Below are 27,255 nucleotides of genomic sequence, written 5' to 3'. Positions count from 1 at the left end.
AAGTTATAGATCTGAGACTCTCACTCATGCTCCATTTGTGACTCTGAGCTGAATTTGCCTCTGGTGTCCTGTGTGTTGAGGGGTCTGTTCACCACCGAGCCTGCCAGCACTGAGCTGTCAGCTTGCTAGGTCAGTGCAAGTTCAGCCTTTAGCTTAGGCAGGAGGATGCAATAGATGAACCTCCATTAAAAAAAGAGAAAAAACCCAAAGCTAACTAACTAATAAAAATAATATCTGCTTGTTAAAAATCCAAGCAACGTGTCTGCAAACACTTAAAAAGCAGCCCCTCCCAGTCCTCCGCAGCCCACTCCCCAGGGGTAACCACTCAGTGCTGCCTCCAATGGCTTCTTAATTCCCTGCCAGCCCCTGGGTTTTATAGGATCCATGCCACAGCAAGGCTATTTTTAACAAGCATCCTAGGCTTCAGGGGGTTGAGAAGAGGGAAAGAAAAAAAATATTCTATTTGTGTATTTTTAATCCATGTGCATTTGAGCAAGCAGTGGCTTTCCTGTGCCTGCCGCCAAGGGTTTTGGGCAATTGATTAGACTTTCTGGGTGCAGGGCAATCCTGTCTCTCTCCCTAACAAGGCTGGAAGGCCAGGGAGAGGTTCAGGTGATGTTTCTGGGACTGATGGCTGTCTCAGCTGGCTGCCTCCTGCTCCTGCCTGCCTCCAGCCCCTCTCCTTCCCGGCAGCCTTGACAGTCCTGGCTGGGTCTCCCAGAGCAGTGGAGGCCTGGGAACCTGACTCTTTGTGCCAGCTCATATTTAGAAATGTCTCCAGCCAGAGGTTGGCATCTGTCCCACTTGGGCTCTGGGCAGGGGGTACAGTCACATGTGCTGCCTTCGGGTGGGCAGATTCTGAGTGGGCAATGGCCTGCTCTGAATATAAACACACTCCTTTTATGCTGAGTAGCTGGCATCTGAGCCTGTGCTCCTGGGCACTGGGTGAAGGCGAGAGCTGGTAGCCGGATGGGCGACAAGGAGATGGAAGAAAGATGTCACAAGGCTTGAACTGGGCAAAATGGTGGTGGAGGAGGAGTCTCAGCTCCCTACCCCCCACCTCCAGGACCCCCCCCCCGCCCAGTTTTATGCACTCATTTTACAGGTGCCCAGAACATTGCCTGAGTAGGGAACCTGCAGCCCCACGGGGGTGGGGAGCAGAGTAGGCCAGACAGTGCCCCCCATCTGGGCCTCACTTTCTGCCTTGTGAGTTCCCCAGTCTGCTGAGGGGCGATCCTGGGAGGCCGTGGGGGTGGGGACCAAAGTGAGGCTGGATGTGGGGCTGCCTATGGGCTCCCTGTCTGTGAGCTCCCAGCCCTTCAGCCTCTCCAGATGGCACCTGCAAAAATGTGACCCCGGGTGACCGCGAACATTCTACAATTTCTTGCTCACCCTGCTTTCTTTCCCATGATCGTGCATGACAATGTATGAAATAGACCAACCAAGCCCAGTCTTAAATAGTGCCCCTTGGGTTACGATCAGCATGTCTCAGCCCTGTCAAAGCTCTCCTTTCTTTTAAACAGTTTCTTTAGGAAGGGGCATTCTGGTTCATTCACTGAGACCTTAGGTACTTAATGAACATGGGTGAAGTGCTACCTGCAGCCCGCCAGCAGCGGATGGAGGCTTTGAGACCTCATACGTGGCACCGCTCCACCCCTCCGTGGGCCCGCCCTGCGGATCACGGTGGCTTGCTTACCGCATTCAGCTCTCTGGAGAGGAGCCTGCCTTCCTGCAGCTGAACCTGCAGAGAGAACACAAATGCAGCAGCAGAATTTCCCTCTTACATGCCTGTGTGCTTCAGTCGTGTCTGACTCTTTCTGAACCTATGGACTGTAGCCCGCCAGGCCCCTCTGTCCATGGGATTGTCCAGGCAAGTATACTGGAGTGGGTTGCCATGCCCTCCTTCAGGGGATCTTGCCAACCCAGGGATCAAACCCTGTGTCTCTGATGCCTAGTCAGTGCCAAGTGTGGAAGCCCCTAGCATTCCCCACCTCGATCTGCTCCATCTTTCCTTCCTCTTCCCACATCTCAGGGGAAGGAAGCTCCAAGCAGTGGTCAAGAAGGCTGAACAGACATTTTCTTTATGTCTCCACAATAGCTGAATGAATGAATGAATGAGTGGATAAGCAAATGAGCAAATGAATGGAGGAACAAATGGAAGCTCCATCTCTGCTCCAAAGGAACTTCGAATTCGAAGGGGAAGAACCATGCCTGCCTGTAGCACGGTAGCGCTGTGGGACTGAAGGGGTCCCTGGGGATTGGACTCACCCCCGCCCCCTCCACTCTTCTTTTTATGGGAAAGGAAGTGCAGGGCTGCCATGCGGCAGACCTCAGAGGTCAGAGGATGGCGAAATCGCCCAGGGTGAGTGAGATCTGGAATTGAGTGCAAGGCTGCCCTACTTTCCCTCTGCTGCTGCCCTGAGTGTCCCTCGTCCTTGGGAAAAATTGCCTTTTCATATGGTTGGGAGGGGATGGCACAATTTTTCTTTGAGGGTTAATTGTTTTGCTGACAGCACAGATAATTAGGAGTGAGAATCCCGGAGCGAGGGCGACAGCACCATCTGCTGTGAATATGTTTCAGCCCCACCTTGCAGGAGGGCTCGAGAGCGCTCCTGTCCCCACCCTCCCACCCCCAGCAAAAATTGATCGTGCTCTGGCTGTTTGCTTCAGGAACTGCAGCTACCAGGTGATCCTGTAGCCCGCTGGGCAAGCTGGTGCCCAGCTTCGAAAGGGTGGGCTTCTCCCCGCTCCCCCAGGGCATCTGGCATGCGTGCACAGTAGGGCTCACTTCTTACTAGGTAGAACAAGGACCCCGCCCCTGCCCCGGGCTGCCGGAGACACAGAGCGGTACCCCCAGGAGATGACTTTCTGTTCTTCCTGTAGCCTGATGTCTTGAGTTCTGGTCCTCTGCTGAGGAAGGTGGGCATGTGGGTCTGCAGTGAGCTCGTGGCTGACATTGGTGTTTGGGCCATTTTTTCTGTTTAATTCCATGGATTTGCCCCCTATCCTGGGTTTCCTGGCCTTTGACCTGTGCTGCTTGTTCTAGAAGGAGCTCAAACTGCCTTGTGTTGTGGGATAAGAATTCCCTAGGTGTGACTTCCTCCAGGAGAAACAGAGCAGCTTTGGCATCAAGCTGAGAATCCCATCATCCAGGAGCATCTGAGATCTTTCTTTGCAGGGGGTAGAACTTCGGGTAGTTTGTTTTTTTTTCCCATTTTAATTATTTAGGAATATATCACGTAAACAAAAGAGCACTGACCTGTTCATATGCTTTTTGAAGGTAATACCAATAACTGCTTAGTTCTTTCAAAGGGGCATCTTACCCCCAGTGCTGCCTTGTGCAGAAATGTCTCGGGGCCAGAGCTGCAGAGTCGGGTCCCCTGGAGCCTCAAGGTTGGCACTCTGCCCCTCCTCCACCCCAAGCTGTGGCTATTTATCACAGCAGCTTCCTCTTCTCCTGAGCTGCTCCTGTCAGCTAGGAGCCCCCACATTCCTTCCTTCCCTATTTATCGCTTTGGTCTCTGTGCTGTCTTCACCTAGACCCGCCTCGCAGGGGAGAGACCACAGGCCTGACCCTTCTCCTGTGTTCATCTCTTCTCCCCAACCCCCCATGCCTTTGTTCCCCTCCCCCTCCCCACTCCTACTGACCCCCGCCCCCTGACACGGTAGGAAATTAACTCAGGTCTTAAGAGCTTGCTGGAAAGAATGATAACTGGGGGTCAGAAATTCTAGCCTTGACTCTTGCTACCTTCCTGTGTGATCTTTAGTGAGACGCTCAGCCTTTCTGTGCTTTTGTTTCCTTATCTCCAAAGTAACCTTTAAAGAGGATCCCTTCACATCACTACTGTGAAACCAAATGGGTGTCATGGATGCAAAAGCAGCTGGCAGGGTATAAATTATGATACGTGTGTAAGACATTGTTGTTAGGCTGAGAGCATCCCAGGGACTCCAGGGCCCTGCCTTCCTACCCTCATCCCTGTCCATGGTGCTTCCTCTTACCTGCAGCGTTGGTGGCCCTGGCGGATGCTCTCCACCTGCCGCAGCCCATTCTCTGCAGTGGGTCCACTGAGGCCCAGAGGAGCCCAAGGTTGGCGTGGAGCTCGGAGTCACAGCTGTCTGGGCAGCGCCCCCAGGAGCTGGAGGTCATGCCTGGTCAGAGGTCCAGGGATACAGCCAGTGTGGCCCCAGTCTCCAGAGTCCAGAAGGTCTGCACGCCAGGGCATGGCTGCTTCTAGCTGGAGGCCCTGACCACCTGCCCCCACCCCCCCACGCCAGAGGGTGAGCTGTGGTCTTGGCTATGAAATGAGGTCACTCAGTGGGGCAGTGTCTGTGTCCCTCTGCAGCGAGGTTTGCAGAGTACCCTTGTCTCTGACTCTGAGCAAAGGACTGTGAAAGGAGGCTGCAGGTTGGTGGCCTTCCCGGAGCCCCCAAACCCACAGCACACTGGAAGCCATCCAGGGATCTGGGCTACAAGAGTTGAAGACTATCCCTGGTAGACATAGTCTTGTTCTTTGTGGGTTTCATTGGTGGAGGGAAGACACTCAGGTCCTTCTTCTTTCTCAGGCAGTGGGGTCTTTTGGTGGGGAGGAGCTGAACTCTGAATGGTGGGTAGGATGATTTCAGGCAGGTGAAATAAACTATGCAGAGGTAAGAAGATAAGAACAAATGTGTGTGTGTTTGGGGGGAGGCATGCATGCTGGTAGGTAGGGTTGGTGGGTGGGACATTGGCAGTGAAGACCCTTGCTGAGGTAGTCTATACAGTCATCTGGAGTTATAAGACCTAATAATAAAAGAGAAAGAGAGAAAGAAGGATGGCTGGAAAGTTCTAGAACAGTTAAAACTTGGACCTGTGTCTCTGGCCCTGGTAGGTCATCGGGCCTCTGTTCTTCCTGCAGGTCCCCACTCTGAAGCAGCTGGGCGCTCAGAAGGCCACACCACCCCCAAGGAGCAGGCCCAGCCAGGAGAAGGTAAGGGATGGCGTGGAGCCCTCCAGAGCCTGCAGAGTGAGCACCATCTGCAGCGCGTTGGACCTGGAGCCTCCAAGGCAGGACTGCGTCACCAGGGAGACTCAAGAGGAATTGATACTTCGGCCCCCAGTGACATGTACACGGTGTAATGACAGGTAATGAACCTGAGGTTCATCAATCCTTTCTGAATGATGTGGCAGGTAGGAGAATATATCAGCCTGGAGTAGACATACAGTGTCAACTCTTGGGAAGATAACTATGCAAACAGAGCAGAGTAAGGCCTGATAAGATGATAGATGGATGCTTTATAGTTATTAGTTTCTGCCCCAAGCGCTTGCTGGAGTTAGCACCAGAAGATTTAGCATCAGGCAGTTTCACTTACTATACCTTGTAGGAAGGCCTGATGCCATTATGGATGTATCACCTCCTGTTTTAAGACCTCAGAGTAACAAATCAAGGAGTCATTATTTCCCATAGCTCCTTTGGGAAGCAGCAGGGTATGGATTCTGGTGGGGAAACAGAGGCAGCAAGACAGGCAGGAGCTCTTTCCTGTATCAGTGATACCTGAGGGACAGACCTGGGTTGGATCAGATTTCTTGAATGACGTGAGGTGATGGGTTGGTATTTCTTGTTAAAAAGGAAGTAGGGACTTTTTGGCTTCCTTCAGCACTCCAAAGATGCCAGGGCAAGTAGCAGATGATCAAGGCTGGCTAGGAGAGGTCATGAGTAGGGGTCTAGAGAGCTCAGGAAAGGGCTGACCGACACTCTGGGTCTAGCAAGTAATTGGAGGAGGTCAGCCATAGCAGAAAACATTGAGAAGGTCCTCAGAGCCTAGTGGGCAAAGCCCTGAGGCTGGAAGGAGCAGGATCCAGTGGGATGGAGACCCCAAAGATGAGTTCTGATCTGATGGAGGGCCTGTTCCCATTGGTCATTTGGTGGAGAACCTGTTCCCACTGGCCATTTGGCCACTGTATCATACCGGGTATTACTCTGGCCATTTCCACCATGGGTGAACAACAGGCTAGGGTGGGAGCAAAAATAGCTTGGGGCCTTGGGAAACTGACCAGGGCAGGGGGAGAAGGCCAGTGGCCTGGGGCAGGAGGCCCAAGGGGGTGGGGCAAATTCCATTCCTGTGCAGGCCAGTGTCAGGGTCCATGAGGCTAGCCAAAGGGTGGGGAGGGGCAGAGTATTAGGACTTCTGGGTGGCCTTGTTCTAAATCAGGCAGAAAGAATAAGATGAAGAAGGAATCCAGAAAACAACCCAATTCTAGGAAATGGATCAGCTTCAGGCACCAGGCAAGCCCGGGACTTGACTTCTGTCTATATGAACAAATGGAAGGGGAGTTGAGCTTTGGTGGGGGTCCCAGCAAGGATAGTCAGGGGTCTGGCTAGGCCCAGGGGTACTTTGCTAGGGAGCTGTCGTCTTCATAATTTCCTGGGGCTAGCTGTGTCCTCAGGCACCCTAGACCGTAGGGTACTGGCCCTGGGCTATGCTCAGACCCCCGTCTCTCAGTGGAAGAGATGGTCTGTGCATTTTCAGCTTGGCTGGGGACCTGGGCAGGGCTAAATCTGCAGGGCCTTGTGATGGGAAGTAATGGGGGCAGAAGGAGGCAGAAAAAGCCCAGCCCTGCAGGTGGGTGTGTGTGTGTGTTAAGTCGCTTTGGTTGTGTCCAACCGTTTGTGACCCTATGGACTGTATGCAGCCCGACAGGCTCCTCTGTCCATGGGATTCTCCAGGGAAGAATACTGGAGTGGGTAGCCATGCCCTCCTTTAGGGGATCTTCAGGTGGGTGGGTGAGGAGTTCTCATGTGTACAGCCTTAAGAAGGTAAGGGGCAAAATACATTCTGATTAAGTCAAGAAAGAACAGCAGATTGAATCTATCAGAAGGTTCTTAACCTAGTTTCCCAGTGTTTACCAAGTACCTGTTTTGCACTCTGCACCATGCTAGTGCCAGACAAACAAAGATGCATGAGGTGTGTCTGCTCCCAGGGGAGGGAATAAAGCGCAGAAGGGAAAGCATGGGAGTAGAGACAGATCCCGGATTCTGGGAGCCTTGGGCTCCTGTCTTCAAAATGGGTGCAAGACTTCCTCACTCATAGGCTGGTTGGGAGAATTAAATAAAACGAGACATGCACAGCACTTAGCACTGCAGCTGGCACCATAATAAGTGATCAATCATTCAGTTTGCTTCCATTGTTCTGCTCTTGGAGGAGCTCACGGTCTGCAGGCAGGAGGGAGTAAAGAGGCCTGGGAGAAATGCATCAGAATTCCCAGGGCTTCCAACTGGGAAGCGAACTGGTTTGAAGCCGGACACGACCGAGCGACTTAACACGCTTGAGGCCTGGGCTTTGAAAACCTGGTTCTCAGCATTCCTCTGGTCATGGAAAATGTGGTTTAAGGTGGATCCAAACACTCAGAAATGGTGACTGTGTGCGAGTGCTTTGGCAGTGGCTGGGCCCGGAGATGCTTTCTGGGCACTGAGTAGGGTACAGGGTGGGAGGGGTACATCCAGGAATTTACGGAAACGTTGAGAAGAGAGGACGTTCTCAGAACACTTGGAGAGTCTTGCCTTCTCGGCTTCCAGCACTGCCCTCGGGAGTGGGGCAGGGTGAGATGGGTACAGAAACTGAGACAAGACTTGGGACCTGGAGAGGGACTGCCCAGAGAGACCGAGCATGAGCCACACACACGGTCGTAAACTTGAAGCAAGTGAAATTAATTGTAATAATGTCTCCTTGAACTCAATGTGTTCAAAGTATTATCATTGTAACATGGAGTGAATATAAAGATTAGTAACAAGATAGTTCATGTTCTTCTTTCTGAAGATAGTCTTTGAGGTCCAGAGTGCATTTGGTACTTCCAGTGTATCTCGGTTTGGACCAGCCACATTGCAAGTGTTCAATAGCACCTGTGGCTTGTGGCTACTGTACTGGTCAACCCATGTCTAGAATTCAGAGCATCTTGTTCAGGGGCCAGGTGTATCCTGAGCTAAACAGCAGGATCTACTATTCTGTCCTCTTCTCATGATACTCTGACATGAATTCTTAGGGAAACTGGCTTGAAGAATCATAGGTGTCTTGAATTACTTGTGCTGGATGGGAACATATGTCCTGGCCTGGCTGTGGACCTCGCTAGCTAGCCTCGGGACACCACCACTTCCAGGTCCGGGGCCGACCCCCGGCAGTTCCCAAAGCTCCCTGAGCTTCAGAACCTGCGTTGGGAGTGGCACTGAGAAGGTCTGTTTTACTGGGTAACTGTGATGACTAAAGAAAATGATGATTACTCGGTGACATTTCAGGCCAAGAAATAAGCTTTTTATTTTGAGGACTGATGCTGAAGCTGAAACTCTAATCCTTTGGCCACGTGACGCAAAGAACTGACTCATTGGAAAAGACCCTCATGCTAGGAAAGATTGAAGGCGGGAGGAGAAGGGGACGATGGCATCGTCGACTTGATAGACGTGAGTTTGAGTAAACTCTGGGAGTTGATGATGGACAGGGAGGTCTGGCATGCTGCGGTCCATGGGGTCGCAAAGAGTCGGACACGACTGAGCGACTGAACTGAACTGAAATTAAATGAAAACCAAGTGGTGTTCTCCCTATGGGCTAAGTTTGGCAAAAGTTTCCTAGTAGGATTTTCTATAGTTCTGTCCCTAACCTTTCTGTTGTATAAGGGCCATGCGTTTTCACAGGGCAGGACAAAGGGGCAGGGATGAGCCTGCACCTTTGCCCAGGGTGGCGTGGCGGCCGCCTGTGGCCCTCCTTGTCCAGAGCCGTGTAGTCGGTCACCTGGAGGGGGCAGGCCCTGCAGACAGCTTGCAGCTCTATGTCAATTCTGTCGTAGGGAATTCTGGGGTCCCCAGACTTCTAATTTTAGAGTGCAGACACTTCTGTGGTGCTGTGTTTCAGCAGGCTGAGGGTTGCTGGCCACCCCAGGACCCATTACCTAAGCCATCCCAAGTGTCTTGGAAGCTGACCCAGGCACCCTACTCCAAAATCTGCCTGTCCTTCTTCCCGTCTCTCCCGTCTCCCAGTCTCTGCCTTTGAAACAAAGATCCGTCCCTACCTCACCTGCCTCCTTTCTTTCCATGGCCGTAAAAATACAGGTTATTCTCCTTTAGGGCCAGAGAGCCAGGGTCATAGATATGGCTGCTCTTTCAGGGCTTGGAGGGGTATTTTCCTTTATTACTCTGTGAATGACATCTACTCCAGGCACTGGTTTCCAGCAGCAGCTGAAAACAGTCATTTCTCTGTATGTGAGTTCACACAGCACCCTGGCACAGGTCACTGGCATAGGGCTAGCACTCCACAAAACCAAATTCCCCTAAACCCAGCCTCGTCTGAACACTGGGTTACATAATTCCTGCCTTTGGGGTTTTTCTGAGACACAAATGAGATAGTATGTGTGAAAGTCCTTTGTAAAGTTATAAAATGTTATTGAGACTCTTAATTCCCTCCTTGGGGTGTTTTCTTGTTTGAGAGCTGGGTGTGTTCTAACCATGCCCTCCCACTCAGCATCATGAGGGAGGCTGGGTCAGCATCACGCACTGTCCTCTCGCCCGCAGGCCCAAGAGAGTGCTCCCCACCTGCTCCTCCCCACAGCAAAGGCGCTTGTGAACCAACCTGTGGTCTCCTGTGTGTCAGGGGCAGGTTTCCCTGGCATCTTAATTTGCCTTCAGCCTAGTGTGTGGGGTCTTTAACTCGTTTCCCCAAGTGTGGAATCTATCCTCAGTTATTTGGAATGTTCACCTTCTGTCCTTCCTGGGCCTGAGGGGAGAGAGACCTGGAACCAAGGAAGTTCCGTAGGGTCCTCTTCACCTACCTGGCTTGGGTTTGGTGAGGATTCTGCGATGGGGAAGGAGGTTTGAAGAGGGTATCTGTTGGCAGGTCCACTGTCCTCAGGGCTGATATGGAGGGAGCAGGACCAGGAGGTGCAGGTCGGTGATGCAAAGAGTAACCGGGTGTCAGCCGTGCTGGAATCAGGGCAAAGTCTGCAGATGAGTGGGAATTCTCCAGCCCTGCGGACTGAAGCAGCATTTTCAAGGTTGGGTCAACATCTGATAGTCTGTGGTTGCGTCAGTGGTCCTTGGATGCTCACCGCAGTCATCTGTGGGTCCCCTACTGCATCCTCACTAGACATGCGCTTCCTCCCCCAGGGGCAGCTGGCTTCTGCTTCCTGCTTCTCTCCTGGGGCCTGAGCTCTCCCCGCTGTCAGGAATCCTGAAGGAGTCTCCAAAGCAGTGTCACGGTGACTTAGCATCTGTTTTAAAAGGTAATCAATCTATGGCATATGTAGGGGACAGCAACGATGGGGTGTCATAAAATCAAGCACCTGGAGATAGAGAAATAGTCTAGATTCTTTCTAAGTTTGCTCGTGACCCTCTGCACACCTCTCAACTTCTCCAGGCCTTAATGCTCCTATCTGTTAAATGGGCATGAGAAAGTGCGCCGCAACGATTTAATGTTGTTGCCAAAAAAGGAAGAGGCACTGTGACTCTTAATCACCAAAGATTTGAGAATATTATGGCAACCCCCCCTTTTCCTCACCAAGCCTAGCAGTGTGTAATTCTCTTCAAAATTAGTCTCTTTATTGCTTCCTGGGGGCCCATTGGGAACGGCTTCTGATACATCACCTTAAAACATTGCAGCCGGGAGAGGCAGAAAGCCACGTTGTCCTTGACTGACAACCTTCATATGAGTACTTTAACAGTTTTAATTTTTCATGATTCCTCTGATAAAAATAGTGCCTGACTAAAAACAAATACATTTGTATTTTCCATCTCCTTAATTAGTTTCTAATTTGGGGGTTCTTATTAGCTTAAAATCATCTCACTGAAATGGTCCTTGGATGATAAAAAATGTGAAAACCACAATCAATTCTAGAGAGATCTTGCTATTTAATTATGCTGATTGGAGCACTAGAGACCCCTGGCAAAAACGAACCTCTCAGAATAAGCTTGATTTGTGTAATTTGGTTTTTAAAATTTTTGGATGCATATTTATCAAGTTCAACTGTGTGTTCTTGTTCTCCTTGAAACTCTGACTCATCTTCTAAGGGATGGGCGGAGGAATCCATGGGCTGTGGAGACCCTGGGACTCCAGCTAAGTCCGTGGAGTTGCTGCTAAGGCCTGGCCTGAAGGGAACTCCAGCTTGTCTGGTCATTTAAAAGTGTCTTTTCTTTAAAAAAAAAGGGGGGGGGGGTCAAAGGTCACCCAGAAATAGCCTAGGGAAGGATAAGCTGATAAGCGTTTTGGAGTTTGATGGTAGAGAGAATCCCCCATGAAATCTCGCGTTAGAGATTATCTAGAACCAAATTCTAGAATGTGATATGACTTTGCAGCTTCTGGGAGGACCAACTTGCTCAAAAAAGCGTTCTCCAGCATCCAAACCCATGGATCAATGCTAGCTTTGCTAAAAGTAGGCAACCAGCTGCTACGTAATGGAAGGGACACAGAGCACCCAGCACATTTCCCACCATCAAACCGCTCCTGCCTGTGACTCGAATGACCAGCTTATGCAGGAACTGGAGGGATTTGGGAGAGCCCGGCACTGGGAGGGCGTCCCCAGATCCAGACCGAGAGGGCTCCTTAGGACAATGCCCCAACTTCTCCAAGAAGAGGTCAAGGGGAAGTAAAAGGGGGGCGTGAGGGAATTGTTACAGATTTAAAGTCGTTTAATAGACATATTGATGGAGCACACTGTGTGGATCGAGTTTGAATCCTGACCAAGTCCACCTTGATTCTCTCTGAGAGAATCAGTGTTCTCTCAATAGGAGGTTATTCTAGTCTCTCAAATAGGAGATTAGAGACGGGCTGGGAGTTAGAGATCCAGGAATTACTGTTAATTATTTTAGGGTGTGTGATACTGTGGCAATGTTACATACTGAAGTATTTACAGATGATGTCTGGGATTGTCTCTAAAACATTTTAGATTTAAAAGAATGAAGCAAAAACAGATTGTTGAATATTGTTGAAGCTGGTTTGGTGGTTGGTGATGGGTACGTGGGGATTTATTGTGCTTTTCTATTTTCTGTGTATTTGAAATGTTCAATAATAAAAAGTAAAATAATAATGTCCTTATTGACTGGCTGAACCCTGAAATTTCACCATTAGAGCTTTATTCATCTAACTGAAGCCTTTCTTTCTCTATAATGTATAGCTTCTCCTAGAACATGATTTATACCCTTTAGAAAAATAACAGTGGTTAATAGAACATTTCCCCAGTTTGGGATTTTGTAGGTATCCCATGCAAAAGGGTTCCAGGTAAGGTAAATTTGGAGAAGGTAGTATTGAACAAAGCCAAACAGGTTTCTTCAGAGCCTTGATTATACTGTGAAAGTGTTAGTCTCTCTTTGTGATTCCATGGATGGTAGCCTGCCAGGTGCCACTGGAGTGTACAGACATTCCCTTCTGCAGGGGATCTTCCTGACCTGGGGACTGAACCCAGGTCTTCTGCACTGCAGGCAGATTCTTTAGCAACTGAGCCACCAAGGAAGCCCTGACTGTACTGTGAAAGTATGTTAATACATGCTGTGTCTTGAGTGGGGGTAGGCTATAGCAATGCTGCGTTCCCTTCAATAATACATCACGTGCTTCAGAGCAGATAGCAACTTTCAGCTCCTCTAATGAAAATCAGGAAGGTCAGAAACCTGGGTTCGAGAGCTGTTTCTGTTTACTAGCTGGTGATTGGTCAATCACTCAAACTTTCTGAGCCTCAGTTTTCTTACCTAATAGAATGAGCTTTATATCACCTGCCATTTATGTTCCAAGAGTATGAAAAGGCTTCATATAGAATAAAGCCCAACACCAAAGGTTAAAATGTATGATTATTGTTTGGTGCCATTTTCTGAAACTTGATCCACAAATGTTTGTTTGGAGGCTCATGGCTCTGTGTACAGGTGTGGTCTAATATCACCTAAAAGTATAGACTATCCTGGGTGTCATGTGCCTCCAAAGGTAGAGAAAATTTAAAAACAAGTTCTCTGCCCTTTGGGAGCTCACGATGAAACTGGGGGAGGGGGAGTGACAGTGCTGAGATACACAGTGACAGGGCAAAGTCATCTAGCCATAGGGAAAGATGAAAGGTTCAGGTTCGGAGGAAATGGGGCATCACTCTTGGCTGATGTAGTCTTTGAAGGCCACCTGGAGGAGGTGGCACTTGACCTGAGTCTGAAGCCTGGCAATGTTCGGACGGGCCATGCCTTTGTTGTTTGTGGATCTTTCCTTTGGAATACTTGCCTGTCTTCCGCCTCCACGTGTCTACAGGCTTCAGCTGAGCAGTCTTATCTGACTTGGGGGCCCAAGTCTTCCGTGTCCAGACATGGGGTCATGCTCCCCCTGTCCGGCCTTCCACCCACTCCCATCCTCTTCTCCTCTCCATCTCCGCCCCTTTCTTCTGTCTTCCCAGCAGAGCTTAGAGCAGCCGGGATTACTCATCCCGTCCACGCTCACTCACTCCTATCTTTTCAGTAAAAAAAAAAAAAAAAAGAAAAATCAACTATGGAAACAAAGCAATAAATTATGATTCAGAGATACCCTAGCTTCTTGTGGAAATGTTTATTATCATCAGCAAATCATTCCTTAGGGCACAGAGAGACGACGGCCTGAGTGGAATCATGCAAAAGGTGGGCAGCAATTGCTCCAGTAAAGTTGAAGGATTTGAGGCACCCCGGGAGCCAGTCCAGTTTCTTGGGTGCAGAGAGCTGGGAGGGGTGGCTCTGACTCCTCCCGGCGGGTATGCATGGTGTTACTTGGGATGGATAGCCATCAAAGACACTTGTTAGCCAAGAGCCCACACTGTCCTTTCACTTGCACAGCAGAAATGAATGAAAAGGTCCTAGAAAGGGATGGGGCTGTGCTGGATGCTTCAGCACGAGGGGGCCTAGCTCTGTGCCACTCGAGGGTTCAGAGACAGCCTGGCCTTGTCCTCCAGAGTCCTGCGTGGACAGAGCTCAGCCCACTGCCGGCACATTTGAAGGCTCAGAAAGCTATTGTTAGTATTGGTATCTGGGGAAGGACCTACTCAGTGCCTGGCATGAAATCGGCCCCACTGTGGATCTTCCCTGCAACCGTACACCTCAGCTGCAGGCCTGCGGCGCTGGGTTCTGGCTCTGCCACTTGGGTCAGGGGACCTAGCCTCCCTGAGCCTCAGTGGCCTCAAGGGTAGGATGGGGCGACCACGCCTCCCTCCCTCCCAGGACGGTCTGTAGGATGAAATGAAATGACCCAGAGAGAGCGCTTGGCCTCCCCTTCTTCTACACTGAGCAGTAATAAGACACAGGACAAGTTGCCCCAGGCCCCAGTTTCCTCATCTATTAACTGGAAATAGTTAGATTGCCTGTGCTGACGACATCATTTCACTCTGAAGATAGTTTAATGGGCGATGAATGTAAAAACAGTGCAAGAAATATAAAGAGTCAAACATTTAGAAAAATGTGTTCATGTGTATTCACACATGCAAACCCACATGTACAAAGTGTCCCTTTTCAAAGGACAAAAATCTCAGAGTGGCAAAGTGTGACCACAGGTGGTCTGGGGTGGGCGGGAGGTGAAACGTAGCACACGACTCCAGACTGGTTTGTCTTGTGCTTTTTGGCCGTTCCACTTTACCAGAGGCCTTTGGTCCAATTTTCTGGACATTGCTGCCCCCAGCAGAGCGGGCTGTGGGAGAAGTGTGTGGGACCAAGCCTGGCAGGCCTGGCGTCCAGCTCGGCTTTGGAAGTGCCCTCTGGGACCCTGAGCAAGTCATGGAATTGCTTCCTCAGACACAAAGCAAAGATTAAAAACTGCCAGCCACACGACATCAAGAGGCTCCAAAGGGATGATTGAGTTAAAGCCTTTCTAAGTTGTGAAGCAGTGATGACCAAAGAAGAGGCCACCTTCCTTATGCCTGTCTGCCGGCCTTCCTAGCCCAGTGCACCATAGATTCAATAACACTTGTTAATTGATTACTAGGCATCTTGCCATTGCAGCTGCTTTGGGGAGGCAGTGGCAATTATTTTTGTGTTAGAGAAATACTCCTTGAAGAAGCTTCCCCTGACCCTGACCTTCTGCTGCTTTTCTGGGTCAGGGGGAATATCTTCTCCCTGCTCTGGTGGATAACAGTCAGGTGGCCGTTGGTGCTGAGACCAGCCTTCCATTTACCCACTTATTCTAACTCACTTTGTAACTCAGCACTCACTCTGGGCATTGATTTACAGCTAATGGTTCCTCTTTAAATGAGTACTTGCCTGGAATCTTTCATGAGTCAATGGAGGTGTTATTGACCTGGCAGCCAGGTAATGAGTCCTGGAGTGCCAAGTATTTTTTTTTTTTTTTTTGCCAATATTACCCCTGTTTCCCCCTACCAGTCACATAAAGAACCCTCCACAAATACACACTAATTTTATTTTCAGACTGCAAGGCATAAAGAATGTAGGGCTGAGTCAGGAGATAGGAGCTCTCAGCGGAGCTTTGATGTTAACTCACTGTGTGATGTTGAGGACGTCCCTTGACCTCTCTGGGCCTCAGTTTCCCATCTGTGGGATGGTGCAGGGCTGGGAGGGGAGTTCTTCCACTGAATCTCTGACTAGATCCACCAGACCAGCGATGTATGCAGTGAATGGAGAGATCTAGGTTTGGACTGTTGTTGTTCAGTTGCCACGTAGTGTTTTGACTCTTCATGACCCCATGGACTGCAGCATGCCAGGCTTCTCTGTTCTTCACTATTTCCTGGAGTTTCCTCAAATTCATGTCCATTGAGTTGGTGATGCTATATAACCATCTCATCTGCTGCTGCCCTCTTCTCCTCCTGCCCTCAATCTTTCCCAACATCAGGGTCTTTTCCAATGAGCCAGCTCTTCGCATTAGGTGGCCAAAGTATTGGAGCTTCAGCATCAGTCCTTCCAGTGAATATTCAGGGTTGATTTCCTTTAGGATTGACTAATTTGATCTCCTTGCTGTTTGGATTACAAAAATAATAATTGCTTTGTATAAGAAAATGGGGCTTCCCTGGTGGCTCAGAGGTTAAAGTGTCTGCCTGCAGTGTGGGAGACCTGGGTTCGATCCCTGGGTTGGGAAGAGCCCCTGGAGAAGGAAATGGAAACCCACTCCAGTATTCTTGCCTGGGAAATCCATGGACGGAGGAGCCTGGTGGCCTACAGTCCATGGGGTTGCAAAGAGTAGGACATGACTGAGTGATTACACTATAAGAAAATGAAACAATATACCCGTGTTTGAGTAAGTGAGGGAAATTGTGAGATACCCCCACCCCACCCCAGAGATCATCACTATCAACAGTTCAGAGAAGTTTCACATCCATATCACTGTCTGTATTTATATTGTTGCCATGGATTTGGAAAAATAGATTCATATTACAGAAAGATGGGATCAAGCTATATATTATGTTCTGCAGCTTGTGTTTTTACTTAATATAATCTTTTAAAAACTGCCCATACACATCACTCTAGTTTTTTATACTATTGTCTAATATAATATGGATATAATTTATTAATAGGCTAAAATTAATTTCACTTCCTTGGTGGACGTCTTGGTGGTTGGCAGTACATTTTAATGGGTGTGATGGCTGGCTGCCCCCTCCTACTCTGGGAGGGGTTAGAGGGGAGCCTGGGAGGGGAAGGGCTCGCTTACACAGCCTAAGCCACCATCCTAAACTGAGGGTGCTATCCTCTCTGCAGAATTCTTCTCCAACAAATACTATGGCTGAGCAGGGCCAGGGCACAGGCATCCACCCCAGAGTGGGGGGAACCAGGGCCATGCTGGGGACACACCGAGGAAGGCCTGGAGGGCTTCAATTCTAATTCTAATTGAATTAGAATATTTGAATAGGTGAAGCATTTTCTACAGTTCAGAAATCAAACTGACTGATGCCCACAGGTATGCACCAAGATTGCATGCTCCCCCTGTCGCCCTCTATAGGCCATTTATATAACTTCTAGGTTTATTTTTTGTGTTTTCCTTATGCTAAAATGGAGAAATTTCAGTAGATTCTTGGCTTACCACTTTACCATACAAAAGATAGCCTACTGTATATTGTGCACCTTGCTCTTTTTTATTTCCTTAAATGTAGTTGAAATTTCTCCATATTAGTACACAGAGCAAATGCTTCATTTCTTAAAATAGCTGTGTAGTATTCCACAGGATACATGGACAGTTTTTTTTTGAACCAGCCCCCTATAGAGGGGCACTTGGATCATTTCCAGTTTTCTTTTTGCTGTTAAAGACAATTCTGCAATCTGATGTCAGTCTGAACTATTTTATTGCATGTGTGTGTTTTAAATTGCAAACCGCCCCGAATCTTTTCTAGACATAGGTAAAGTATGCATTGTTTATAAACAGATAAGCCAATAAGACTTTGTTCCCTGAGTCCTGTGCCATTGCTCTGTCTTCCAAGCAACTGTCCCCCAGCCCCCTAGCATCCCCTAGTCCCCAAAACATCCGCCAAGATGCAGTGTCCTTTGCCTGCCGACTTGGACAGTTAGAAATAATCTTTGCTCTCATTTCCTCTGGTGGTTTCAATGAAGACTCAACCTAGGGCCCGAGAGACTGGGAATCTCTAGAAAGGTTTCTTGAGGTCCTTAGTGCAGTGGAAGAGGCATCCTGACAGGTTAGATGGTATGGATTAAGGTCCTGGATCAGCCATTGATGGACCGAGTACAAGTGGATGGATTCTGTACAAGTCCCCTCCCTCACGCACAGCAAAGGGCCCAAACTCCATGCCTTTCCTCACATGTTGTGGTTCTAGGAGCAGCCTAATGGCATTAAGTACAGTTTTAAAATCCTCAGGTCCTGGATAGCAGTCAAGTGTCACTTTCTCCTCGAGGGGCCTTGTATGGGTGATTCATCACCATCCTCAGTGGCTAGAGCAGTTTCTTTAACGTGACATCAAAGCTTAGATGACGATGGCTTGTACATGATAATAAAATGATGCCCACCTACAGATTCCCGTTACTCAGAAGTACATTCACTGGGCTACAGGTTTGTGAAGACCTTTCACTGCTAGTGCATGAAAAAGGGATATTTCACACACGGTTCACATTAGTACTGTGATCTAGCTTCCGAGTGAGTAAGAATCAGTGCAACAGCCACCTGCCACCTGAGAGCCCATGTCTATTATATTACAAGCTGCCATGGCCCCACCTTTCACTGCGATCTTATCTGATCTGATAAGGTAATAGTAATAATAGCTTACATTTTCATTATATGGACTCTTCCCCCCAGGGCTTGGCCACCTGCAGTGTCTTTTCTGTGGTCTGTTCCCATCTGGGGTGAGTCCTAGGTGGGTGGGGGCCTCACACTGAGCCTTGTCCCAGGAAGGAGGTTCTGGGCATCATTTTTCAGTGACTCAGTTGGCAGCTCAGTCAGTCACTCAGTCCAGTGTTGCTGTGTTTCAGTTCAGTTCAGTTCAGTCGCTCAGTCGTGTCCGACTCTTTGCGACCCCATGAATCGCAGCACACCAGGCCTCCCTGTCCATCACCAACTCCCGGAGTTTACTCAAACTCATGTCCATTGAATCAGTGATGCCATCCAACCATCTCATCCTCTGTCGTCCCCTTCTCCTCCTGCCCCCAATCCCTCCCAGCATCAGAGTCTTTTCCAATGAGCCAACTCTTCGCATGAGGTGGCCAAAGTGTTGGAGTTTCAGCTTTAGCATCTGTCCTTCCAATGAATACCCAGGACTGATCTCCTTTAGGATGGACTGGTTGGATCTCCTTGCAGTCCAAGGGACTCTCAAGAGTCTTCTCCAACACCACAGTTCAAAAGCATCAATTTTTCGGCTCTCAGCTTTCTTTATAGTCCAACTCTCACATCCATACGTGACCACTAGAAAAACCATAGCCTTGACTAGATGGACCTTTGTTGGCAAAGTAATGTTTCTGCTTTGTAATATGCTATCTAGGTTGGTTGTAACTTTCCTTCTAGGGTGCCCACACGGACCTCCTGACCTGGGCCCCACGCCCTGGGTTCCCTCCTCCTATAAAGAGCATCACGGTCCTCCACACCTCCTGCTTCAGCCCTCCCTGTGCCCCTGTGACCTCCATGGTCAGTTCTGGAGTCTGCCAATCCCTCCATTCCCATCACCCTCCCCGGACTCGCCCAGAAATCCAACTCATCTGCTCAGATATGCTCATCTGACCTGACAGCACCCTGCTTAGACCCCCTAAGTGCCTCTTGCTGCTTCTAGGATAAGGGTTGTTGTTCAGTCTCTAAGTCATGTCCAACTCTTTGCAACTCCGTGGAGTGCAGCTCGCCAGGCTTCCCTGTCCTGCATCATCTCCCAGAGCTTGCTCAAACTCATGTCCCTTGTATCGGTGATGCCATCCAACCATCTCAACCTCTGTCCTGCCCCTTCTCCTCCTGCCTGCAGTCTTTCCCAGCATCAAGGTCTTTTCCAAAGATTTGGCTCTTTGCATCAGGAGGCGCTTCAGTCTCAGCGTCAGTCCTTCCAATGAATATTCAGGGTTGATTTCCTTTAGGATGAACTGGTTGGAGCTCCTTGCAGTCCAAGGGACTCTCAAGCATCTTCTCCAGCACCACAGTTTGAAAACATCAATTTCAGATTCTTAGCAGGGCCCACAGGTCCCGCTCACTCATCTGCTTTCTCCTCCCACGCGCCCCCCTGCCCCGCCTCTTCTCTTGGTTTCTAGGACAAGCCATGCTCTTTTCTGCTTCACGTGGCACACACCTGCTTTCTGGGCACTGGCGTCCCTCCCCTTCATGGTTTTACCCCTTGCACACCCATCAGAGAGCAGCTAGGCTGTCCCTTTGCTGACCCTCTGGGCTGGGTCAGCCCCTCCTTAACCGTTATCAAGGTTGTAAGTAAATGCCCAACAGGCTTTTAAAATCTGCCTCCTCCCTGGAGGATAAACACCACAGTGCACAGATATAGAAGGAGTGGAATGATTGAGGGAAGGTGTGAGCAAGCTGTGTCCTGGAGGGCAGGGACAGGGGATGCAGTGAATACAGGATGTCCAGTGGATGTTATCTTTATTGAGACAACATCCAAAGAATGATACAGTCGTGGACCTGCAGGGGACTTTAGAGGTGGTCTCAGGTCCAGGGTGTACAGACTGTGGAGAAGACCACAGGCTCTGGAGTCAAGCTGCCTTCCTTCTTGCTCTTCAGCAAGTTGCTTAACTACTCTGAGCCTCAACTTTGTCATCGGTAAATTAGGGATAATACCTTTTCCAGAAGAACATTGTGAGGATTAAGTGAAAATTAAATGAGAAAACCTGTGCAAAGTGCTTAGCACAGTGCCAGTCCTGGGCACATATTGTCCATTATTATTATTACAGAAGAGAACATCGAAGCCCAGAGAGGTTGGGTTAGAGGTCTCCTGACAAGGTCACCCCGCTTGGTTTTCTGGACTGGCCACTGGACTGAGCTGTCAGAAGCATGGGCCCAGTCCTTGCCCTCCGGAGGTTCTCGGTCAGATTGCCAATGACACAGTGGTTCTCAATGGAGCCGTTTTGACAGTAAGGTCTGCAGACATTTTTTGTTGTCACAGATGTGGGGAGGGTAGGTCCCCCTGGCACTTAGTGCGTAAAGAATGGGGATGCTGCTACACATCCTATGGTGCATCCTCCTCCTCAACAAAGAAACCCAAAATGTCAGTAGTGTGGAGTTTGAAGAATCCTAGGACAGCCTTTAGAGGAGGGCCCCAGGGTGGTAAGTCCATCAGAAACTGACCTGATGAAAGGCACCCTCTCTAGAAAGAGCAGGAGGTACCTTTAAGCCTGTATTCAGGGAAGAAAGCTCCCTTGTTTGGGGCTGAGCAGGGATGGAAGGCTGCAGATGGAACTTAGAGGCAGGTAAGGGTCAAAAGAACTACCTGGGGACTTCTCTGGTGGTTCAGTGGTTAAGAATCTACCTTGTAATGCAGGGGACGTGGGTTCGATCCCTGGTCGGGAAACTAAGATCCCACCATCTTAGCCTGTGGGACGCAGCTACTGAGCACGCGCACTAGGGAGCCGGTGTGCGGCAGCTGGAGAATCACTGTGCCGCAAGGGAAGATTCTGCCTGATGCAACGAAGACCTAGTGTCCCGCAGCTAAGACCTGATGTAGCAAAATAAAGAACGAAAGCAAGAATTGCAATTGACTTTAAAATGAAAGAGAGAGATGTGCTGCTTGGAACAAAGAGAAAATATAACAGGGACAGTCTGATCTTATGTGTAAGGGGTTCGGGCTGTTTCTCTGAGTGGCTCTTTGCCTGAACCCTACAGACACTGATACCCGCCTTCCCCTGTTTGTTTTCCAAAGGGCCTTTGGCTTTTGTGAGGTTTCCAGCTCTTGTGCAGAGATGTGGCTCCTGCTGGGGCAGATTTGAGCCCAGACTTTGCAGGGCTCCCCATCTGCCAGCGGCTCTGCGAGCAGGCTGCTGATTCCGGCTGCCCTTGGGAGGTGTGAGGACTCAGGGTAAGTGTAAATCACACTCCATCCAGTTTCCCCACCCCCAGCCCAGCACTATTTTCACCTAGGAAAAGTCTAATAAAAATGCATTCCAAGTCCTATTCCTAAAGGAGGAAGGATGGGGAGGAGCAGGGGAGGGAAGCCAGTCCAGCACAACCTTGATTAAATGAATCTGAGCTGCAGGGCTTTTCTGGCCTTAGAAGCAGCCCCAGGGCCCCTGGAAGCAGGTAGTCCTGGGTATGCGCTCCATGCTCCAGGCGTGTGGGGCAGCCTGGATCCCAGCCTACCCTGAGAGGTAGGGGAGTGCTGTCTGCTCATCTTGGGGTTGATCAGGCTGCAGAGGGGCCTCACCTCAGTGGAGGATGCACCAGCTGGGGATTTGCATAGGAGAGCAGGGGGCAGGAAAGAGGTTCATGAGCATGAAGCACTGTAGGGATCAGGGCAGGAAACCAGACCAGTCCTCTCGAGCAGTGATTTGCAACCCTGGCTGCAGGTTTGAATCACCTGGAAGCTCTGGCTACCCCTTGGACGGATGACAGTAGTCTCTGGGGGTGGGACTCAGGTGATTTCAGTGGGAGCCATGGATTCAAAGCTTCCCTGGGCTCTGACACTGGCCACATTGAGACTCAAAATGAGGGCCCATGGAAACCCTGGTTGGGTTGCAGGGGAAGGCCTCGTCATGGGGGGAAAATCGTGGGACCGACAGACTCTGGGTGGAGAACCAGAGTCACCTGGCTAGCCACACAGATGACCAAGATTTCCAGCTGCAAGAGGGTTTGGGAAAGAGTGTGATGACCCAGAGGAGGCGGCTGCCCAGAGCCAGGGTCTGAGGAGCAGGGCCTCTGCAGGGCAGCAGGATGCTATGTAACCAACTGTAGAGTTGATCGTAGATGTTGCATCGTGGATATTTGGATGTGTATCTGGTCTTTGCTGCCGGCCTTGGAGGTCACAGGAGAGCAGCGGCTGGGTCATCACTGTGTCACGATTTGGTCACTTCTCACCTGCTCCCCTGTGACCTCTCAGGCCCCAGCATCCTCATCTCTGACATGGATGATCACAGTTGCTTCCTGATTAGGGTCCTAGCCTCTGTCCCCAGCAGTCTAGCCAGAGGGATCCTTTGAAATGTGTCAGTGGGCTCCTCCTTGTCTCAGAAACTTCCAGTGTCTCCCCACGTCACTCAAGGTCCAAGTCCTCGGAGTGAGCTGCAGGGCCCCCATTTCCCCTCCTGACCCCTCCAGCCACTGGCCTCCTCCCCGTCCTGGGCCCTCTCGCCTCAAGGCCTTTGCCTGAGATGTCCCCTTGGCCTGGAGTTCAGCCCCCAGACATCTGCAGGCCCCCCTCCTCCCCCTTCTTCAGGCCTTTGCTTGAATGTCGCTTGCTTTGTGAAGTCTTCCTGGACCACCTGCTTCCTGTCTCCTGGATTTTCATTTCTCTCCATACCTCTTCTATGCTGACACTATATATTTTGTTTAATGTCTATTTCCCTACACTAGAATGTGATGTCTGATAGGGCGGAGATTTTATCATTATTATTATTACATTTGCTGGTGCAAACCCAGACCTGGAATAGTATTTAGCCAGCCATGGATGCCCAGTATATTTATTTTCTTCCTTGTGGACCACTGATGCTTAAACCTGGTTTAATCACAATCTTTGGCTGATAACATTCCCTCTGTTAGTCCAGGCATGGTCTGATTTTATTTAATTATGTAGTTATTTAGTTTTTTTTTTTTTAGTTTATGTAATAAGCATCCAAGAACTCATCACTCAAAGCAAAGCAAGGATTTGACAAATCTACATCCAGACTTAAGATCCTGCCTCAGGCCTTCCCACACGAGGTCATCACCTTCCTTAATCTTTATCATTCTGCTTTTCTTTTTACTAATTCCATTGCATCTAATCTATGTGTATTCCTAATAAATATATTTTACTGTAGTTATTTTTAGCCTATTCAAAACTTATTATGTTGTATATAATCTTCAAAGTCCTTCTCACTTAATATTATATTGTTAAGATCCACTTACATTGTTGCATGTGCTGTGGTTTATTCCTTTTGACAACAAAAAGTATTGATGGAATGAATATCTGACTATGTCTCTCCATGGGGCTTCCCTGGTGGCTCAGATGGTAAATGACCTGCCTGCAATGCAGGAGACCTGGGTTCTATTCCTGGGTCAGGAAGATCCCATGGAGAAGGGAATGGCAACCCACTCTAGTATTCTTGCCTGGGAAGTCCCATGGACAGAGGAGCCTGGTGGGCTACAGTCCATGGGGTCACAAGAAGTTGAGTACGACTGAGTGACTAAACTACACACACACACACACACACACACACACACACACACACAATAGTGCCAGGTTCCTAATAACACTAACATTTCTGGAGTGTGTACAAGGCACTCTGCTAAGTGCTTTATTAACCCCACTAAACAGATGCAAAACTGACACACAAGAGGTGAGCAACTGGCGTGAGGTCACACTCAAATGGCTCAAGGGGTGGAGGCAGGATTTGAACTTGTATCGTGTGCCTCTAGAGGCCTCACTGCTGCCCCTACACCAGGTCATCTCTCAGTAAACAAGGGGGTGAGCTCACACTTATCACTGCTGCCAGCCCTTTAGGAACCCCATTTAATGACTCACTTACAAATCGACATTCCACACACACACACACACACGCACGCACGCGTTCTGGAATTGCTCACAAATGCTTGTTAATTGACAGGCAGTTTTTAAGAGGAGAAATAGACTTCTGATGCTTACCAAGATTCGTCTGTCTGTTTCTGCCTCTTTCAATTCATCTCTTCTGTATTAAAGGAAAGCACCACTGGCCCTTGTGTTTACAGGACCTGGGGGGAGGGATGCTCAGGACCTATTAACAGGCTGAGCCCTTGGGCTTGGATCCCAGGAGAGGAGAGCAGGCTGGGGCTGTGCCCTTGGTCCGTGGGGGGAAGGCACCTGCTCAGGGCAGAGTTTATCTCTTCCCACACCAGGACCCTGGGGGACTGCAGGCGCCTCCCTCAGCTGGGCATGCAATGACCTGAATGGGCAAGGGCTGGCTGACCCTGTCAGGGGTTTCCAGCCATCCACTCCTCTTCTTGGCACTAGGAGCACCCACTCAGGGGTAAGATCTTTTCACATTAGGAGCAAATGGAGGGCTAGGCATAGGATTGAGCCAACAATAGAGGCCGTTCCCAGAACGACTGCCCCTGCCCTGGGGTACACACAGCAGGGTCAAGGTCAGGTAGATGAATGGACATTGTGCCAGCTTCCGTTCTGTACCCAGTGTTGGGCTCAAGTGAGCCAGGTTTGACCACAGGGAGGATGGGCCCCAGACTTTACCCTTCCAGATGAAGAATGGCCTGGCCAGCATGGCAGCGTTTGTGCAGGCCTGTAGCTGGTCTGGAACGGGCTGCCTGGGCCTCGCCTCGTGGATCAGCCTAGGGAAGGCAGAGGGGCCTCTCCAGGAACCAGAGAAGTGGAGGAAGATGGAAGCCTCACGCAGCGAGGATGTGTGAAGCAGGTGGTTCCAGACCAGCCTGGAGGGAGGCGGGAAGGAAGGAAAGTGTGTTGTGACATGTTCTACTCCCTGGTGTCCACAGGGGGCGACAGAGAGCAGAGACAGATAGCTGGGCTCCCCTGATAATAAGGTCACCCCCAGCCTCAGTTTCTTCTAAGCACCTGTAGGCCCGGAAGCCTGGAAGTTGAGTGCAGGTGTATGGCACTTCGGAAGAGGGTGGGGCCTCGTGCTGGTGCCCGTGCACCTTGGTGAGACCACCTGGGGTGGGTGGCGAGGAGGGAGGCAGTCTTCCAGGAGAGGGGAGGGACCGACTGAGCTCAGCATGCCCTCTCACCACCCAGGCTGCACACTGGCATCGCCCCGGAACTTCTCAAACATGGAGGCCCCCCCCCCCCCCCAGACCCGTGGAATCAGAACGGATCAGTCTGTTTTAAAGCCTCCCCAGATGATTTCCTCTTCATCCAGGATCGAGAACCACCGGGTCAGACACTCCGCTGGCACTTTGATTGCAGGTTTCTTTTCGGTAGCTGTAGGGGCTGGGATGTTGACTCACTTCGTCTGTACGATGGTGATGGTAGCAGAGAGTGCTGACCTCGGGGCTGCTGCGAGGATGAATGGAAACACTGTGTATTAAGCTTGGCACGTGGCTGTCACCTAGCAGGAGACTATACCATCAGCTCACAGCACCAGTGCTTTGCAGATGGGCTCTGCACTTGGCATCTTCAGAGCTGGACCTTCAGGGGCATCTTCATCTGGGGTCCCCAGGGGACACAGGACTTTTGGGGAGATATTGTGTTTCTGGAATCTAAAGTCTGGGTGGAGCTGGCCTAGTGGCTTCGGTCAAAACAATAGACACTGACTTGTATCAGTTCCTGCGTTCAGAAATGATGATGTCGCCTGCTCCCTAAAGGGGTTAACCTTGGTCATGATGTCCAGCTAGGGACAGGGCTTTAGCCAAACGTTTTGGACAGGCCAACGTTTGTGGAGTGTCTTTTATGTGCTATGTGTGTGTATGAGCTCAGTCATGTCTGACTCTTTGTGACCCCATGGACTTAGCCCAACAGGCTCCCCTGCCCATGGACTTTTGCAGGCAAGAATACTGGAGTGGGTTGCCATTTCCTGCTCCAGGGGATCTTTCTGACCCAGGGATCAAATCTTGAGTCTCTTGCATCTCCTACATTGGTAGGCAGATTCTTTACCACTGTGTTATCTTTGTGCAATATGTGTTCACATTTATTGCTTTACACAATTCTCACAGCAACTGTGTATGATGGATACACATATCCTCATTTTGCAGAGGGAGAAACTGAGACCCAGAGAGGCCTGGCACCTTGCTCAAGGTCACACAGGAGTACCAGGTCTCTTGACTTTTTACCATATCACAGCCACCTCCTGGCAGGTATAACCTGTGGCTTCCTGCCTAGGCAGACACCCATGCCTGACTTTAGTCAACTCCTGTTTCTGGACCCAGACATGGAAGGGTCATTCTTTGGACAATTCTGATTCTACTTCATCTGCGAGGAAGGGAATAAATGAGTACAGGAGTGTTTCTGGAGTCCCAGTGCCAGCACTGTATGTCCCCGGTGGTTGGTGGTGGCAGCCAAGGTGTGGGTGGGAAGGATGGAGAGTCCATTGTTAGGTCTTTAGGACTGGACAATCAGGGATGTGAGCTTCCCGGCGCAAGAGGGGTGGGGTCAGCGGGGGTGGCTGATCCTCCCTGAGGGGGCTGGGCTGGGGGCTTTAGGCACTTAGGTTGTCCTCAAAGCTTCCCCTCCATCCACAAGACCTGTCTCCAAGAGTTTGTTCATCGACTTCTTTCCATTCTGTGTTACACTCTGGAGGAGGAGGTCATGAAGCTAATTGAGCCCCACTAAGTGTCAGAGCTGGACAGAAGTTCACCCAGCCTGGACTCTGGACCGCTGGATGGAGCAGAGTGGGGATCAAGCTCTGCAGCACCCACCCCGAGAGGCTGACCCCTCAGGCCCATTAGGAGCTGCCGTTCCACTGGGAGTATGGGATTTGGGGCTGGTTCCAGTCTACCTTCTTACTTCCCACTTTGCTTAAAGCAGGAAGTGTCTTCTTAGGGGTCCAAGGCTTAGTAAAAGGCACAGAGTGGGCTCCTGCACTAAGATAGGGATCTTTGCACCAAGCAAGGCAGGGCTGGGGGCTGGGGGCTGGGGAGGAGAAGAAAATGGCATGACCTTGGACACCATGGGCCCTGGTGAGGATAGCCTCCACTCCATTATAAATCTGAATTCCTGGTCCTCACCAAATTATAGAGAACCTTTGGTTGTTTCCTTGCATCCTGACAGGGTGGTTAATTTTCAGAAGTCCCTGAATCCTATGAGCCTCGTTCAGTATT

General features: G+C 50.0%; 1 protein-coding gene across 1 annotated transcript in view; it reads left to right on the top strand.

The window, feature by feature from the left end:
- Positions 1 to 4,950: 4,950 nt before the first annotated feature.
- The window catches only part of ZBTB7C (zinc finger and BTB domain containing 7C), a 300,342-nt gene continuing 278,037 nt past the window's right edge, over positions 4,951 to 27,255 (top strand). Inside the window, exon 1 of the mRNA XM_061130872.1 lies at positions 4,951 to 5,122. The gene's annotated coding sequence lies outside the window, so the exon portion shown is untranslated. The remainder of the gene's footprint in view (positions 5,123 to 27,255) is intronic.

This window comes from Dama dama, chromosome 27, assembly GCF_033118175.1.
Source record: "Dama dama isolate Ldn47 chromosome 27, ASM3311817v1, whole genome shotgun sequence".
NCBI lineage: Eukaryota > Metazoa > Chordata > Mammalia > Artiodactyla > Cervidae > Dama > Dama dama.
Note: the sequence above shows the minus strand (reverse complement) of the source record. Positions and strands in the feature narration are given on the sequence as shown.